This window comes from Apodemus sylvaticus, chromosome 3 (genome assembly GCF_947179515.1).
Source record: "Apodemus sylvaticus chromosome 3, mApoSyl1.1, whole genome shotgun sequence".
NCBI classification, from domain to species: domain Eukaryota; kingdom Metazoa; phylum Chordata; class Mammalia; order Rodentia; family Muridae; genus Apodemus; species Apodemus sylvaticus.
The window spans coordinates 135,688,558-135,696,404 of NC_067474.1; positions in this window are offsets into that span (position 1 = coordinate 135,688,558).

The following is a 7,847-nucleotide window of genomic DNA, read 5'->3' on the forward strand; positions in this document are numbered from 1 at the left end:
CCCTCTTCCGGTGTGCCTGAAAACAGTGACAGTGTACTAACATACATGAATCAAATAAATAAATCTTTTAAAAAAGGAGGATGGGGGCTGAGGCAAGATAATCACAAACTAGGGGCTACCCTGGGTTATATTCTAAAATCTAATTTCAGAAACCCCCAAACCAATCCCTCCCCCACAAATGATGGTGTAAAATCCACACCAGGTATTAAAATATCTTCTGGACATGTGCTAACCTCAGTTTGGAAGCCTATGCAGGGTGAGATCGGGAATGTGAAAATTCTCTCCTGATCTTGTTGGTCTCATGGGGTGGGGGAGGGGTGGGAGAGTTCAAAGGTGAACACTGAAAAAGAGAGGCAGAATGTCAGTTGAAAGGTCTAGAACCAAAGTGGGGGTAGCCTGGAACAAGAATGTATAGGGAGAGATGTGATAGCCCAAAGTTGTCACATAGCTCTCGCTGTGTCAAACAGATCATGAGTCCTTCGAGAGCGGGCTAAGAGCACCTGGGAATGCCAGATATTGTAAATATATGACATCATAGTGGGTGATTAGCATCTGTTCAAGGTAAAAAAAAAAACCTAATCAACACCTGTTACATGGTACATACTCAAATACTTAATGTTAAGTTATTAGAGGGGGTACTTAGAAATACATAGCTTGAAAATCCTTTATGTAGGAGGTCCTCAGAGTGGTGCCTGTCCCAGATAATTCGATCAACAAGTAATCACTATGGTAACTAATATTGGTGGAGGACTAATGATGACAGTAGTTAATGGCAGTACAGAACTAAGAAAGAGAGTTAGCACGTGCTGGTGTCGTTTAATCTTTAAACCAACTTGACGAGATGATTTTGTTGCTTGGTTTTTCTGCTTAAGATAGAACCTCATTCAGTCTAGGCTAGCCTCGAACTCACTAGGTAGCTGAGGCTGGCCTTGAATTCCGATCCTCCTGGATCTACTTCCCAAATGCTGTGATTATAGGTTTGTACCACTATTCCAAGCAGGATGGGTTTTATTTGGCTAAGTGGGTGGATATAAAGGAGAGATGAAATTTATCCCCAAGTCCTTTGGCTCAGATATGAGAGAAGCTTACCTGACTCCAGACATCATCTTTGGGGAGCTATAGAGCAGGAAGTCTCAAAAGGAAAGCTGAAGGAAGGCTATGCTGGGATCAAACTCCATTCCTGCTTTCTACTCATTCACAGGAATCTGGATTTCTGCCTTCTTTCTTCTGTGCCCACTGCTCCCCTTTTGCCGGATTCCTCGAGGCCGGTCCTGAGTGTATCTCTCCCTCCGATCTACTGCATCCCTGCTTCCTGTCTCATTCATCCACATCTCAGACTCAAGAAAGCAGTAGAAATCAAATGTTAAAAGAGCCTTTTTTAAAAAAATTTATTTCTGCTTTTGAGAAGGTCTAGAGCAGGTGAGCAAACGAAATATTCTGGCAGACAAGAGGTAACGGCCGTGTAAGAGAAAGGCCGCAGGGCTGCAGAGGCGGCTCGGTGCTTAAGAACACTTCCTGCAGAAGATCTGCGCTCCGTTCCCAGCACCCGTGTCAGGAGGTTCACTAACACCTGTAATTCCAGCTCTAGGCGATCTGACACCCTCTTCTGGACCCTTAGGCACCTGAACTCTCATATACACACCCCAAACTGACATACATATACACAATTAAAAATAGAAGTGTTTGTATTTGTTTGTTTATTTGTGACAGGGTCTCACTATGTAGCCCTGGCTCATCTCTGACAGGAGCTGGGACACAGCAGTGAAGTTGTGACAATGGAGAATGTGAGAAGCAAGACAGTTGGTGACAGTTACAAGGCCTAAAATCAAGGTTTTAGCTGGGTATGGTGGCGAATGCTTCTAATCCCGGCACTCGAAAGACAGAGATGGAGAGATTGCCATAGAACTGAGGACACTTTGGGCTACATAACAAGTTCTAGACCAGCCAAGGCTGTATCAGCAAGACTGCCCAAAAAAGATTAAGGGGGAGGGGGAAGTTAAAATTTGCAGCAATTGATGTTGGCAAAGTATAGGAAATGGTTCCAATTGCAGGTCACAAGACATTAAGAGATCGTGAAATCATTGAGATGGTTGAGCAAACTTTTGTTTTAAAATATGGAATGGGGTAGCATAGAGGACAGGGAGATGGAGTAAACTGCACAAAGCAAGATTAAGTACTGTGAAAAGTAAAATTTGCTTTAGCCCTGTATATATCAACATGTGCACTGGTTACAATGTAAGGTTTATTTATTTAATGATTTATTATTTATTTTTGTTTTATGTGTATTGGTGTTTTACCTACAATGGATGCATGAATGAGGATATAGAATCCCCTGGAGCAGGAATTTACAGACAGTTGTGAGCTGCTATGTGGCTGTGGGGACTTGAACCCAGGTCCTCTGGAAGAATGGTCAGTGCTGTCAACCACTAAGTCATGTTCCAGCCTCTATTTATTTGTTTTCAATTAAGCATCTTTTTGTTTTGTTTTTGTTTTTTGAGACAGTGTTTCTCTGTGTAACCTTAGCTCTCCTGGAACTCACTCTGTAGACCAGGCTGGCCTCAGACTCAGAAATCCGCCTGCCTCTGCCTCATAAGTGCTGGGATTAAAGGCATGCGCCACCACTGCCCCGCACAATTAAACATTTTAATACAATATATTTTGATCAAATTCTTTCCCCTCTCCCAACTCCTTCCACACGCCTGTAATCCCAGCACTCTGGGAGGCAGAGGCAGAGGCAGGTGGATTTCTGAGTTCGAGGCCAGCCTGGTCTACAGAGTGAGTTCCAGGACAGTCAGGGCTATACAGAGAAACCCTGTCTCAAAAACCAAATCAAAACAAACAAAAAAAAAAAAACAAAAAACAAAACAACAACAAAACAAAGCAAAAGGTGCACAAAACCCATGCTGATCTATTCGTGTTAACCAGCTACTCCTGGGCATAGGACCTCCACTGGAGTGTGGTTGAAAACCAGCAACATTCCATGGGAGAAAACTGATTTCCCCTTTCCTCACAGATATCAATTGCAAATTACATCTCGGCTAGGGTTGGGGCTTGAATCCACTTCCTCTTTTCCATGTGATTTTGTTTGGTTTGAACTTGTTCAGGTGTTGTACATGTTGTCATAGTCTTTGTGTATTCCTTCATGTATTAGGACTGATACACAGACATTTTTCTGGAAGACATCCCCTGCCTCTGGCTCTGACAATCCTTCGGCCCCCTCTTTCTTGTAGTTCCTCAAGCCGTGAGGGGCGGGGCTTGGTGAAGGCATCCGGTTTAGTGCTGAGCGCCGGGCTCTGCACACTGTCCAGGTGTGGCTCTCTGTGTTAGCCCCTGGATACCGCAAGAAGCTTATCTGCTGAGGGTCGAGCATTGATCTGAGTCTCAGCCAAGTGCATAGAACTTATTTCTTGTTGAAGATACAGTGAAGAATATTTCAAAGTCCTCATCTAGAATGTTACTGTGGGAAATGCAGGCTCCTGGAACTTTCTGTTTTCACAGTCTCCAAAAGGCTTATTAGTGGCTCTTGCGTGTGTGTGTGTGTGTGTGTGTGTGTGTGTGTGTGTGTGTGTGTGTTTAGGTTTATTTATTTGTCATGTATACAATGTTCTGCCTGCATGTATGCCTGCACACCAGAAGAGGGCACCAGACCTCATTATAGATGGTTGTGAGCCACCGTGTCAGCCACCATGTGTTTGCTGGTAGTTGAACTCAGAACCTCTGGAAGAGCAGCCAACGCTCTTATCCACTTAACAATTGCTCTCCACCCTGCTTGCTCATGTTTTTACAACTGATAAAACACTGTATGATACATGAGCCTGGTCCACTCTGCTGGAATTCCCTCTGGTGGCTACAGTGAGTTACATATGAGCCCACCACCACCATCACCATTATCACCACCACCACCACCCCCATCACCACCACCCCCATCACCACCACCACCCCCATCACCACCACCCCCATCACTACCCCCATCACCACCACCCCCATCACCACCACCCCCATCACCACCACCATCAGTATCAGCATCACCGCATCACCACCACCCCCATCATCACCACCCCCATCAGCATCAGCATCACCATCACCACCATCAGCATCACCACCACCCCCATCATCACCACCACCCCCATCATCACCACCACCCCCATCATCACCATCACCATCACCACCCCCATCAGCAGCAGCAGCAGCAGCAGCATCACCACCACCACCACCACCATCATTGTCATCATCAAGTCCTCAGGGAACTCTTCCTTCCTAGTTTCCACTTCCTATTCTGGCTCAAGACACCTGTCAACAGTTCTAAATGTTGCATGTTTCCATTTATAAGTAGCAAGGAAGAGAGTCTTTCTGCCAGACTCTGATTGGACCATCTAGGTTTACATGCCCACCTGGCCAATCATTGCAGCCAGAAGTATCGAGTGCCCTAATTGGTTCAAGCCTGCGCTACCAGATTGAACAAGCCTCCTAATAATACGTAGGTCCTCTAAAGGACTTGAGGGGCTGGTAGAAGAGAGAAGTGGATGGGTTAACCATGTGTGAGCCACACCTATAACTTCGGCAGTGGAGAGAATTCCAGCCTGGGCTACTTAAGATCCTATTTCAAACAACAAAACAACAACACAAAGGAGATGGCTAGCTAGATAGATAGATAGATATCATCTAATACATAATACATAGCAATGGTATAGCTCAGAGGTAGAACACTTATTTAGCATGTACAAAGTCCTAGGTTTGATTCACAGCATCACCCCCCACTTCCAATACATTCTAGACTCTATGAATGGTACCAAAATGAGTTGAACGTTTCAATAGTATTTGTGCTTGTAGTCATTCCTCTGTTTGCTCTCAGCTTCACACAAGCCTTCCCACACTGCTTTTACTGAAGGATGCTGTACACACACATGCCCCTCACACCCCCAACAAAACACAACTCCCAGATTTCTTCCTGCCACCTGGATTCCTGTCGTGTTGACCAATAGGAAGTTCCAGCGGGCACTTCTGTGCCCGGAGAGGGGCTGGCAGCCTGGCAGTCGGAAAAGCAAAGCTGTTATTCTCTCTGCACCTGCTGGAGCTTCTGGCAGCAGCTAGCACTTAAGGGTGGAGACCTCAGAGTCTCTGGAAAGGTTGGAGGCGGACCACTGTCACAGTCAGTGGTGTGGACGTTTGCCAGTGCGTTTGTTCCTGGAAGCCCCAGAGATCACTGGTAGTGTTTGTGACATCCTTGCAACAAACAAACAAACAAACAACAACAAAAAAAAAACCCAACCTGTTCTAGAAGCACAGATCATTATACCGTTTCATCTGATCCCCTAGAGCAGACAACCTTCCTAACGCTGAGACCCTTTAATACAGTTCCTCATGTTGTGGTGATCCAGACCATAAAATTATTTTCATTGCTACTTCATAACTTCAGTTTCGCTACTTTTATGAATCACAGTGTGAATATCTGGTATGTAAACCCCAGAGGGGTCGAATCCCAGAGGTTGAGAACCAGTGCTCTAGGCCTTGGGACGGTAGGAGTTTCCTGCTGCTACTCAGTCTGTCCCGCCTTACTCTTTTCCCTCCTCCAGGTCTTCTAGAATCTCTCTAAACATTTTGCTGAGCCAAATTCCTTGTTTGAGTTTAACTAATTTAAACACTGCTCTGGTACCTTGTCTTTACCCCAACTGACACAGTTTTGTCTTGGTTCTCAGAAAAGGCTGACAGAAGTAGCCGGCTCCTCAGCAGTGAGGCCTCGCTGTTCTGGAACTGAGTAAAACTGCCAGAGAGGTGCAGGGAGCAATCAGCCAGGGCACCAGGAAGAAGAGAGAGCAGACCCCAGCAAGCACTGGGGCATGGCCGCTCCCTCGGAGTCCTCGCCTCTCCTGCACTGATAGAACTGTCATTTCCTTTCGTCTTGTTTGAGACAGGGTCTCTTGTAAGTCTAGGCAGGTCTCCGATTTGATATATGCCCAAGAACGACCTTGATCCTCCTGCCTCCACTCCCGAGTGCTGCTGGGGTTATAGGCATGCGTCTCTCCACGCTAGATTTCTTCCTGTGTGGAGATCAAAGCAGGGCCTTGTACACACCGGCTAAGCACTCTGTCAACTGAGCTGCACCTCCACCCCAGGACGGTCTCACAGAGAGCTCATGAGATAATTTGACTCTGCTGTGGCAGCTTCAGTGGGCTCCAAACGTACCAGATGGACCCCTGGACACAACTGACAGGGAGCCCCAAACAGAGGAGACAGGAAAGTGTGTCTTTGTCACAAAGTAGAGTTTAAGGAGAGAGGGGAGTGAAAGTCTGTTGCCTCTGCTTCTTATTTATTCATTTTTATTTTTTAGTGGTGCCAACAGAGGGGCACATCGGTGCTCTCTAAATTCTGCATTACCTTCCACCCTCTTCTCAGCAATCAAAACAGGAAGTGTTTCTGAAGCATTTGAAGTTGTCCTTGCCAACACCAGAGGAACGGTCACAAACCTCTTGGTGCTACCCAAGCCATTGTGGGGTAGTCAAGTCTCTGGAGCAGGTTATCGCAAATGCCTCCTGCAAACCCTGATCAGCACCTCAGGAGTGCTACTTCTCATAGCAGTACCTCGCTGTGGCAGCGCCAGTTTACAAGCTGGGGTCAGGCAAATCCTGAGAAGACAACTACCTTTAAGTGTGATTCTTGCCTGGGAACCATCTAGATGCTACTGAGCCATTAACTTGCTGAGGCAAGTCATTAAGAAACTCAGTTTCGGCCAGGCGGTGGTGGCGCACACCTGTAATCCCAGCACTCTGGGAGGCAGAGGCAGGAGGATTTCTAAATTCGAGACCAGCCTGGTCTACAGAGTGAGTTCCAGGACAGCCAGGGCTATACAGAGAAACCCTGTCTCTAAAAAACTAAATCCAAAAAACCAAAACCAAAAACAAAAAAGGAAACTGAGTTTCAGTGTTTTCATTAGTTTGTTGTTTGCTTATTTGAGGCAGGGTTTTACTCTGTAGTTCCGGCTATACTAGAACTCGCTGTGTAGACTGGGTTGGCCTAGGACTCACAAAGATCTGCTTATCTCTGCTTCCCAAGTGTCAGGATTGAAGAAGTGTGCCACCATGCCTGTTCTTTTTGTTTGTTTGTTTGTTTGTTTTTGTTTTTGTTTTTTTTGTTTGTTTGTTTTTTGAGACAGGGTTTCTCGGTGTAGCTCCGGCTGTCCTGGAACTCACTCTGTAGACCAGGCTGGCCTCGAACTCAGAAATCTGCCTGCCTCTGCCTTCCAAGTGCTGGGATTAAAGGCGTGAGTCACCACCGCCCGGCACCATGCCTGTTCTAAAAGTAGCATAGGGATAATTAAAATTTATTTTTAAGCCAGGCAGGGGTGGCACAAGCTTTTAATCCTAGAACTCTGGAGGCAGGGACAGACGGAGGCCAGCCTAGTCTACAGAGTGAGTTACAGGACAGCCAGAGAAATCCTGTCTTGAAAATCCAATATATGTATTTTAAACAGTCAAGCATGGCATTGCACGCCTGTAATCCCGCTACTCCGGAGCATGAGGCAGGAGGATAATAAGCTGGAGGCCAGCCTAGGACACATGGCAAAAAGATATCAAAAAATATTTTAAGTGAACTGTTTTGCCGGCATAGTGTCATGCACCTATAACCACAACCCTTGAGAGATGGAAGCAGAAGAATCAAGAACTCTAAAGTGATACCCTTAGCTGCTTATAAAATTCAAGGGCATCCTGGTCTACATAAGATACTCTCTAAAGCCCATAATATAGTTCTGAGTGGAGAGGAGAGGTGGGGGATGGTAAGTGGCATCTTCTACTCTTGCTCTTCCCTGTGTCTCTGTGAGCAGCGAACAAGATGGAGCCCGTGAAAAGACT